Here is a 10,590-nt window from a genome sequence, read left to right as displayed (position 1 = left end):
TGTGAACTTCACTGGTGTCCATGAAAAACATGAAATCTTTCCACCTTTGTCATGGTAGGGAGAACACGTCAATGTAAGGGTGGGGGTCATATGATAGCACACAGGTTGAAAGCCTTAAAATTTCTAAAAACAACAGTGCACCCTATAAACAGGAGCGCTTCATGTATGGATTATTTCTGGTTGTGTTAACTGACATTGAAGCGTTTTTGAGTGGTACACGGCACTCTGTCAAAAATATTTGGTTGGGTGTTAGCACAAGGGTTAAGGAATTTGTATGTGGTGCTGTAAAAGAATATAAATTTGATATGAAAAGAAAAAATTACAATGAAATGCCCCCAAAAAGTGTATTTTTCCAAACAGTCCAGCTCTTGTTAGGGTTTTTGGTCATAAACTGATCTAAATGGTTCTTTTAGCATTAAAGGTTGCAGATTCGACAGGACATTCTTCCTGATTTTCTTTATTGAAAATGCTCCCACAATGCAGCATTCTGGGAATACAAGGGTTTTTGGTGTCTCCACTCCAAAATCCTTTCCCGTTTTTCACTATTTGGGTCGTTTTCGCATGTTTTCTAAAATCCAACAAGGCAGAGCTGAAGTTTTCTTTTTCTACCAAAAGATGGAGCAAAAAGCTGCACAATATTTTTTAGCTCAGTGTATTTACTTGTCTTTTGGTCTTTCTGAAGGCAAAAAATGGAAGGGGGGAGTTTTTTTAAATGCCATCCGACGTTTTTAGACCTTCTGAATCCCCTTTTGGGTTCACAGGGTCGCGGGAGCCTGTCTCAGTCACTGGTGGGTGAAGGTGGGACAGAATTCCAGGCCATTTTCTGGGCCACACCTTCACAAACTCATATCCAGGGACATTTTAGAGACACCAATGAACCTATGAAGCATGTTTTTTTTGGCTGTTGGAGGAACAACCACCAAACTTCACACAGAAAGGTCCCCAGTATACTTAATCTATACTAAGTGAGGCGGTATACTTGACGTTTACTGTTTATATGATATCCATAGAAAATGTTACAATTTAGTCTGAAGTATTACTCCGTAAGAACACTTTCTCTAATCAACTATACTTAATAAAATAAACTTCAAGTGTTGATGATTCAATAAATGATGGAACCTGTTTTTGTTTTTCACCTTGGACATATTTAACCCTTGTGCTATCTTATGGGGTCCAGATTGTCATGATCAGAACACGACGGACCCAGGTGCTGGAACCCAGAAGGAAAAGGCAGATAAGTGGTAGGCAAGTAAAGATTTATTTTACTGATCCAGACAGGGCTATGGGCAGACGTGACTTTAGATCTGAGTGGGCCATCCTGGCGTGGAGCGTGGCTGAGGCTCTTCAGAAAGGCAAGGCTGGAGTTCTTGGCGAGTGGCGTGGCTGGAGTTTCTTGCGGAGCACAGAACCACACCAGAGTCTTGTGTTAGACTCTGGTGACTCCCTTGGCATGAGATTTAACCTGAGGCAGATGAGACAAGACACAATTGGGGAGGTACGAGACAAGGGGAGCCAGACGTGAATCTCAACGTGACTAAGCACCATCAGGGTTAACGGACTGGCGATGACTGCTGGAGCTGGGTCTCCTTATGAAGAGCAGAGGCTTGATGAGATGATAGGTCACAGCTGTGAGTCAGGAGCAGAGCAGAGCTGGGAGGGGAAGGAGTCTGACAGAGGCACCATGACACAGATGACCCCACCCTTACATTGACGTGTTCAATGACCATGATAAAGGTGGAAAGATTTCATGTAATCCATGGACACCAGTGAAGATCACAAATCATTGAAGAAAAAAGGTTCAGAGCACTGTCTAGTGGGTCTAGATGGTCATCTGGACCCCACAAGACAGCACAAGGGTTAAAGAGGTGAATGTTTCCGGAGCCGTTTATATGAGCTCTGCAAACTACTCAGAAGTCGGATTTATCTCAGGAATAAAATCCAGCTGCTCCTCATGGATGCTTTTGGAACCCAAGGTCCACTTTTACATTTTTCTTTTTAAATAATGAAGTAAAGAGAGGCCAGAGGTGTTTGATTCCTCCACAGGAAGGACCTTGATCTCTGCCAGAAGTGCTTCTTCTGCCGGGCCGACGAGGCCACACCAAGCAGCCGAGCCCGCGAGCTGCCATTGTGAAGTTCTGCGTGTTAAAAAATGCATGCTCGCTCTCGGCTCTGTATCTTTAATGAGGTGTGTCTGAAATATTTGATAACCGAGCGCTCATTTGAAAAACAAATACATTTATTCCCATTAATATTTGATACGGAAATGAATATATGTAAAACACATCCTTTAATTAGTCGGTTTTGATCAATTGTCTGTGTCGAATGTGCGGAGCACATTTCCGCTCAGTTGCTTCCCACAGGCTACACTGCTGCGGTCGCTTCTCTGCTGCTTCAGAACAAAGGCATTTCATCCTTCAAAGTGGGATTTAAACATCTCTAAGTTTGTGAGCTCACTCCGACAAAAGCAATCAGTTCAGTGAGGCTGATTTGTAAAAGCAGTGCCACATCGGATGGTGTTTTTTTTTTGAAAGATGTTAGAATGGGCAATCAGAAATGTGACACTGAATATAATAACTTTGATATGGGGTTTGGGTTTTTGCCCTCAAGTCCCACAGTGTGGCTGCATATCAGCTTTTAGCTGGTCATAGTTTCTGTCTGTGATCAACCACAGTCAGTCAGACTCCCAAAGGGCATTGAGTTAAACACCACGCATTTATTTCACATTTCAAGCAAGATTGCGTTTTTTATTTCCTCTTAATGGATTCAAAAAGATCAGAAAAAGGGAACTTCCTCCTCAGTTCATGAAAATGCTCATTTTGAAAACTATATTTTTCCAAAATACTTTTATAGTCTATAAAACTAATTACACTTAACACGAGACACAGAAATGTAATAGGCAAGATTTTACTAAAGCATAGAAACATACTTCTAACATTTTTTGCAGCGAATATTTGCAGCATCCTAAAAATATGTTTTTTTTTTAAAAACAATTTGTTCCGTCTCAGTAAAAAGTTACCAAAATATGATTCATTTTTAATGAATTTGCTTAAAACATCTTAATATTAAGAATACAATCTATATGATACAAAATTATAGATGATAAAAACAGCAGCAACTATACTATAATAATGATAATACAATAATGCAAAAACATTTTTGAAAAGTAGCAGACAGAAGCTAAGCTTGTAAAAAAAAGCTGTAATTTTATTCTCCAGATTATCATAATTTAATAATTAGAGCTAAAATTTATATTCATAATCAAAACACACTAATAATCATATTTATAGTAACAGTTACTGTATGTATGACCATAAAAGTGACTATAAAGTTATAACCCTAACTATTGTTGTGCACACAGACAAACAAAATCCCCTATGATGTGTTTCTAATTGGCCTATTCTGTGGGAATTTTTTCCTACTTACGGTAATTTCTGGCTGTTATTATTAGTTGTATGCTTTATATAATATTCGTACAAAGATGTCGTTTTCCCTTTTCGCTCACTGCCTAGCTCCACTGGGAGATCCAGGAGTGCAATTAGACTGGAAAATGCTGCTTTTTAAGTCTCTTCATTCTGTTTTTATTGGGTTTTATTATTACAATTAAACATACTCCTTATTTATTTATTCTTTTAATGTGTGTTTTACTCTGTGAGTGTGATCTGATGGGAGTGTGGAGCAGGTATCTACATTAGTTTTGTGTTTCAGATCAAGGATAATGTTTTTCTCAGTAAATATCTTGACAAATATAATGAGTAATATAGAGTTTTAAGTTTTGTCATTAAAAACAAAAAAATCATCAAATTCGGCAATCTTCAGAAGCTGCTGAATCCCTTTTAGGGTCACGGAGTTCAGGCAGGATGCACCCCGGTCAGGTCATCGGTCGGTTACAAGGCCACACACACTCTCACACATTCACACCTAACGACAATTTAGAAACACTAATGACACCATCAATAATGTTTTTGGGGCTGAGGGAGGAAGGAAACCCGCACGTGAGAGAGGAGGAACCAGCCGGGATTTGAATCTCACAGTGAGGTGAGAGCGCTAACCGCTACACCACCGTGTAGACGAAACCCTAACCCCCAGCTTCCTAACTCAACTTTTGTCTCCAACAAGACAAAAATACTGTCTAAAAGGTTTAAAAATATTTCTTTTCTTTTTTTTCTGACCCTTTTTGGAACTGCAATTTTAGGAAAGTTTAGTTGGTAAATTTGAGGGTTAAAGTTTTGAATGTTCATATCTTGTGCAGACTTGGATGTTTGATTTCCCATTCACCCTTTGCTGTGTGTTGTGTGAGTGCTGCTCTCCACCTGTTCTTTCTAAAAGAGGTTATAAATGTTTTTTTATTTTTATTTTTAGAAAACTGCATAAAGCAAAGCTGCACTTTGACATATTCCTGCTGCTTTGCAGACACCAGCAGCTTGGAGGAGCAGGTTCCTTTGAACTTTCATGGCTTTAACTCTATTTTTAAGCTTACTAAAGTTATCTGAGACTATTCGTAAAGAACAGAAGCTTCATCTTCATCCCTCAGATCATTCCCCTCCCTCCTCCACTGCAGCAGGAAAATAGGAGTTCAAGCTGCCGGGTGTATTGTGCCTCATCTCCACTAGATGGTGCTGTCGAGCCGCCAGAGAGGCTGTGCACTGCTTGTGTTGAACGCGAGGGTGCAGTCTTAATCCAGCACAGGCCCTCACCTGCCTCTCCTGAGCTCCAACGTTGAGAGGTGGGATGTGTTCCTGCTGGCAGCTCCTGTTGGACAGCACCGCTCCGGTGAGTCATTCTCGCCCCACCGGGGCCGTGCGGTAATTAATAAGCTGATTGTTGTGTTTGTGAGGGAGGGAGAGGTGGAAATAAGTCAGTCGGTTTAACCTCCGTGACTCAACGCCACCTGAGTCAGAGGGGAAACAAAAGAAAAGAGACTAATGTGTCTTTTATTTATTTATTTAATTTATTTTTTTGATGGCAGCAACGGATGCTGACGGCTCACTGATTAATGGAAGTGTTTCTTTTGTTGCATTTTTTCCGTTCCGACTGCTTTGCCGGGGCCGTGTTGATTTTGTTGTCGTTTGTTTGTATCTGAAACAGTTGACACAGCTCTTCTGAAGCCCTGCCAGGAACACAGAGAGGCCTTTTTAAAACTGTTTTTATCGGGGGGTTTTTTATGTCGTACATTGGATTTATATCTAAAAAATAAACATCCTGTTAGTGAGTGAGTCCTGCATAGCCGGCTTTACTTTCCGCCCTTGGCCTCACAGCAGGGCACCCGGCCAGCGTTGATGAGGATGAGTGGATGGTGAATGACAGGCGGAGATGCTGCCAGTCAATCAGCAGGGTTGTCTGGCCTCCTTGTCTTCACTCTCCGGGGGATTAGATATGTGTCGTCCTCCCATGTGGCATTGCACCGATCCTCCGCCCTTCCCTTCTCCATTCCAGGTCCTCCACACCCTTCTGCCTCTTTGTGACGTCTCCGCCATTCAGCAATGCTTGCTTTTTTCCCCAAAAATGCATACTATTTTCATTCATGGTTTATCTTTGGTCCTGAAGCTCAACTAAAGCACAACTTTTCCTAAAGACGATGCATTTTTTTTCCGATTTTCCTTTTGATAGTGGGTAGTTACTTAGCCAAGTGACCCTCAACTGTTTAGCAGCTAAAGGAAAACATCACAGCAGAAAAGGAGATCAGTAAAACCTTCGAAGTTTGTTTTTTCTTTTAATGCACTTGTCAGCAGCTATATCAGAAAGCCCCAAAGCAGCCATGAAAGGCCAATCTATCCTGACACAGCATGTGTTAAGTGGTTGCTTTAACAGGCGCTGCAACTAATTGGCTGTGTTTGAGTTCTCTATTCATTAGCAGTTGATGTCAAACCATTCCAGCAGACAGGTGTGTCCACTTCCTTGGGCCTAACCTCCTTTGTTTGGCTCCACCACCATTTGTTTTGCTCTCGTTTCACCTTTGTTTTTGCTGCGCTCTGGGATAGACAGACGTCCCGTTTCACCCGAACGCATCTTCCATGGATCTGTTTAGCTGCAGAGGCCAAGGAGCAAAACAATAAATAACACCGACACCAATGCAACTGCTTAATTAGTTAGCAGTCATCGTTTCTCACCCAGCTGTGAAGAGAAAAGACACAGGTAAATTAGTTCAGACCTTTGAGTAAGAAGGAAATAGCCTAAGCAGATCATTTATGGAGATCAGAAGCAACATAAGACCCACTGATGATGAAAAAGGAAAGGTGACAGAACGTCTGCTATAAGGGAAATGTTTTAACCCCTTGTGCTATCTTAGATGACCCCACCCTTCCATTGACGTGTTCTCCCTACCATGACAAAGGTGGATAAAGGTGAAGAGGATTTCATGTAATCCATGGACACCAGTGAAGATCACAAATCATTGAAGAAAAAAGTTCAGCGTTAACGTTCTTGGGATTGGGGTCATCTGGACCCCACAAGATAGCACAAAGGTTAAGTAAATGAATAAAAAGGGCTACATGTCAAATACTCCAGTTCTTAGCTTGTATGGAAACCTGAAGCCTGTTCAAACCAAACAAACAAATCCAAGCCTGCGTGTAAATAAAAAATCTTGGTTCTCTCAAAACTGGTGCATTTAACAATCATGGTTATCCAGTTGACCACAGAGAGACAGTAAATAAACCAAAAAACGTGACACTTTATATTTTTAAAAAACAAATAAAGGTTTGTGAGGTAAATGAAAAAAAAAAGTGGCTGCAGATGTGTGTGTTCAAACTGAAACATAAATATGAAGACTATGGAAATCGACATAAAAAAAGAGTTAAAAAAAGTGTTGCAATGCATGACATGTGTGACATATTTCTTGTAAAAAAATAAAACCGCTTAATCACTTCTGCTTGCAGGTAGCACACGCCAATTTCCCTGAAAACAGACAACTTTTTACAGAAATGTTGAGGTCTTTAAAGACTATGGTCTATGTCACATGCTAAGTTGCGGTTTGAGTCTAGTCTAAATAAATGTGGCTGAAATAGACACTTCAATAACCTATGTCCTTAACACAGGTTTGCAAGTTTATCCCCACTGGAGCACTGGAACACCTGTAAACAACACTATCGACTCTAAACCGGAAATGACTGAGCGGTATATTCAGTAAACAGGAGCATACAGCCTCTTTGACCTGAATGGACTGCAGCCGTGGGAGAAAGAGACAGAAAAAATGCACAAAGAAAGGCCAACAAACATCAATGAACTGATAGAAGGAAGTTGTAATGAATGTTGGGACAGAATTCCAACGTAACGATGAGAGACTGAAAATGTCAAACTTCAGATGATTGCTCTAAGCTATTGAATAATGTCTCTGTGTTTTTTCTCTCACTACTTCTGCGCTGTTTGATACATAATTAAGACTGTTTGATGTTTTACTTTTCCTGTGTAAGGTCTAGTAAGCACTAGATTATTTTTCACTTCTTATTTTCATTTATATTTATCGTCACAAACAAGCTAACTCCGAAGCTTGTTTGAAACACATAAAAACAACACAGACTGATACAGTTAAATCAAATGCTACTGTGACTATGCTAACTCCCAACCTGGTTAGTGACACATAGAGAACCACAGTCCGACACTGCTATAACTCAGTCGTGTTGGCATAGTCACAATAACACCCAACCAAATATTTTTGACAAAGCGCCGTGTACCTCCCAAAAACGCTTCAACGTCAGTAAGCACAACCAGAAATAATCGATATATATGAAGCTCTCCAGTTTATAGGGTGCACTGTTGTTTTTAGAAATTTTTAGGCTTTTAAGTCTGCCAGACTCCAAGACTGGGTTGGAATTTCTAGCTCTGCCCATAGTTGGTTCAAGTCCTATCTAGAAGACGGCATGGCCTTGAACTGTGGTGGGCTCCAGGACCCCTTTTGTTCAACCTCTAGATGCTGCCACTAGGTCAGTTAATTCGCAGTAAAAACATATCTTATCACAACTGCAGACGATACTTAGATCTATGTGTCACTGACAGCAGAACATGGGCCAGTGGATTCACTCAGTTGTTGCATCAACAACTTTCTCCTACTAAACTCAGACAAGACTGAAGTCATCGTCTTTGGCCCACAGAAACAAATAGAAAGTATCAACAGTTACCTTCACTCTCTGCCTCTAAAAGCTTCAAATTAAGTCAGAAAAACCTAGGGGTAATCATGGACTCTGACCTAAATCTTTAACAGCCAGACCAAGTCAGTAACATCAGCAGCATTTTACCATCTAAAAAAACCTTGCTAAAATCAAAAACATAGTGTCAAAGCCAGACCTGGAGATACTTATTCATGCATTTGTCTCCAGTTGGTTAGATTACTATAATGGCCTGCTCAATGGCCTTCCCAAACAAGCTGTAAAACAGCTTCAGTACATCCAGAATGCTGCTGCTTGAGTCCTGACTAGAACCAGGAAGTACCATCGCATCAGTCTCTGCACCGGCTTCCTGTAGCTCAAAGATTAGACTTTATAGCAGCTTCGGTTGTTTACAAGTCTCTCCATGGCCACGCACCAAAGTACATCTTTGACATGTAAGCGCCATATGAACCATCTCAGACTCTGAGGACCTCAGGGGCTGGCCTCCTGGAGGCCCCCTGAGACTCAGCATTTCAGTCTTATGCAGCTAAAGGCTGGAACAGTCTCCCTGAGGTTGTGAGACATGTCTCCACTGTGCTAAGGTTCAAATCTAGACTCAAAACATTCCTGTTTAGCTGTGTGTATCAAAACCTCTTTTCATTTTCTTTTCTCTTCCCTTTATTTCAAAGCAAATTTTATAATGATAATGTATGTTTTTAATCCTTGCACTGTTATGTATTGTAATTTTAGTGCATTTTCCTGTTTTGTGAAGCACTGTGAATTGCTTTGTGTACGAAATGTGCTATACAAATAAACTTACCTTGCCTTACAGTGCAAAAATATGGTAAACCAAAGAGAGTCACTTGCGTTTTCGTTTTTCCTGGTGTTTGTGTCTGGTAATACACCACCTGCTTCCCGAAGCAGCAGTTCCATTTTTTTGGTCGAGGCGTTCGGACTTTAGTCATTGAACAAGAATCTTTATCGACATTGTTCTAACTTTGGGTTGGTTTCTTTAGGAGTGCAATATGAAAGCAAACCAAACAAAGGTGTGAAATCTTTGAGCAGTCCCAGCCCGTTCAAAACTAACCCACCAGACATTTCTGTTCTGAGTGGACCTCACACAAGCGAGAAATAATACGTAGAAGCTCAGAGGCATTGGGTTAGTAAAAAGGAAAAAAAAGAGTAAAAAAGTTTGCTTTACTTTTTTTAATTTAACAGGTTGAACTTACAAAAGAAATTGAAAAATTCTATCAAATTTAACACAATGTGTCTGTTGCCACGGGTTCCTTGAAAAACCACATGAAGTCGTTCATAATTTCCTGGCTCCATTAGCGTGGTACAGATTGATACGTGTCCTTCATGGCCAGAACAGTGTCTGAAATGATGTGTATTAACTCGGCTCCCCTGCGCTTTCCATGAGAGATCACCTTCTCAGGGTCAGCTGTCAAAACACTGACAGCATCAGTATCTCGAGTGTCAACTGCTCTGGCAGATAAGTGATCCCTGCTAAGTGAAACTGTAGCTAAGGAATCCAGTGTGAATGCCAGCACTTCCCTGCAGTCTGTCATTGATAGGTATTTGACCAAGTCGGTCTCTAGGAGTCAAACCGCTCTTCAAAATAAATGTTTGACTCTTCTTTTGTGGGACACCACAAACGTGGCTCGCAAAGACTTCTAAACTTGCATAGTTTTCAAAACAGTCTTCGGTAATTCCCCTGAAATTACAAACAGAAAACCCTCTTTAACCCTTGTGCTATCTTGTGGGGTCATCTGGACCCCACAAGACAGTGCGCTGAACCTTTTTTCTTCAATGATTTGTGATCTTCACTGGTGTCCATGGAGTACATGAAATCCGCTCCACAATTATCCACCTTTGTCATAGTAAGGATAACACGTCAATGTAAGGGTGGGGTCATCTGGACCCCGTAAGAAAGCACAAGGGTCAATCCTGAGTGGGCCATTTATCTGTGACATCATCAGCAGGATTCCAAATAGCTAAAATCAACCCTGAAGTAGGAATTTTGCTCCGCCTTCCCCACACCTTATCAAAAGTGGGTGAGTGGACAGGACAAAGGAAGAAGTATAAATCAAAAAAAATATGCTGCTTAATTGCAAAAGTTGATTTAAAAAAATAAATAAATAAAAATAAATAAAAAACAGTGCCAAACGAGGAATAAATAAAAAAAAATCAATTACCAGGATCCGCAGAAATTTTTGTCTTAATGAAAAGTTTAAATTTTTAATCTTTTAACTTTGGAGATGATGTGATGCGATCAATGTCACTTAGCAGATTCTGACGCAGAGACAGGTGGCTTTTCATATCAGCGACTCTCTACTAATGTAAAGTGTTGCATATCGGTGAAAAAGTCTCTTTACTTCATGAAAGAATCAGCAGAGTGACATTGAAGGCGTAAGCACTTCACTGCTATGAAGCAAGGCTGCTTTTCTCCACGACAGAATCCACTGGAATTATGTTACAGTGGTGCCTCGTCTATCGCGGTGGATGCGGTCTA

At 40.7% G+C, this 10,590-nt stretch overlaps 1 long non-coding RNA gene across 1 annotated transcript; it reads left to right on the top strand.

Annotated features, from left to right (window-relative positions):
• The first annotated feature begins 3,031 nt into the window (after window positions 1-3,031).
• On the top strand, window positions 3,032-8,932 carry LOC144995631 (uncharacterized). The gene is made up of 2 exons (XR_013659157.1): window positions 3,032-4,770; window positions 7,032-8,932. It is a non-coding gene; the product is annotated as an uncharacterized LOC144995631 (long non-coding RNA).
• Window positions 8,933-10,590: the final 1,658 nt, after the last annotated feature.

The sequence above is a fragment of the Oryzias latipes genome, chromosome 11 (genome assembly GCF_053564925.1).
Source record: "Oryzias latipes strain Hd-rR chromosome 11, Olatipes_Hd-rR_3.1".
NCBI lineage: Eukaryota > Metazoa > Chordata > Actinopteri > Beloniformes > Adrianichthyidae > Oryzias > Oryzias latipes.
Note: the sequence above shows the minus strand (reverse complement) of the source record. Positions and strands in the feature narration are given on the sequence as shown.